Source organism: Cherax quadricarinatus, chromosome 17 (genome assembly GCF_038502225.1).
Source record: "Cherax quadricarinatus isolate ZL_2023a chromosome 17, ASM3850222v1, whole genome shotgun sequence".
Lineage (NCBI taxonomy): Eukaryota > Metazoa > Arthropoda > Malacostraca > Decapoda > Parastacidae > Cherax > Cherax quadricarinatus.
The window spans coordinates 39202667-39203162 of NC_091308.1; positions in this window are offsets into that span (position 1 = coordinate 39202667).

Sequence of the window (496 nt, forward strand, 5' to 3'; positions counted from 1 at the left end):
TGCAAACAAGGACACTTCTGAGTCTATCCCTTCCGTTATGTCGTTCACATATACCAAGAACAGCACAGGTCCTAGGACTGACCCCTGTGGAACCCCGCTTGTCACAGGCGCCCACTCTGACACCTCGTCGCGTACCGTGACTAGATGTTGCCTCCCTGTCAGATTTGTAGATGAATGGTTCAGAGAACCGACATGTTGATGAATTAGACACATGTCCAACTCTTGGGTATCTTTATTGAGGAAACGTTTCGCCACACAGTGGCTTCATCAGTCCATACATAGGAGAAACTTGAAGAACAGGAGGAGAATGAGGTAATCAGTCCCTCAACCTTGAGTCGATGTGTTCAGTCCATCAATCTTGATGTGTGTGTGTGTGTGTGTGTGTGTGTGTGTGTGTGTGTGTGTGTGTGTGTGTGTGTGTGTGTGTGTGTGTGTGTGTGTGTGTGTGTGTGTGTGTGTGTTTGTGTGTATGTGTGTATGTGTGTGTGTGTGTGTG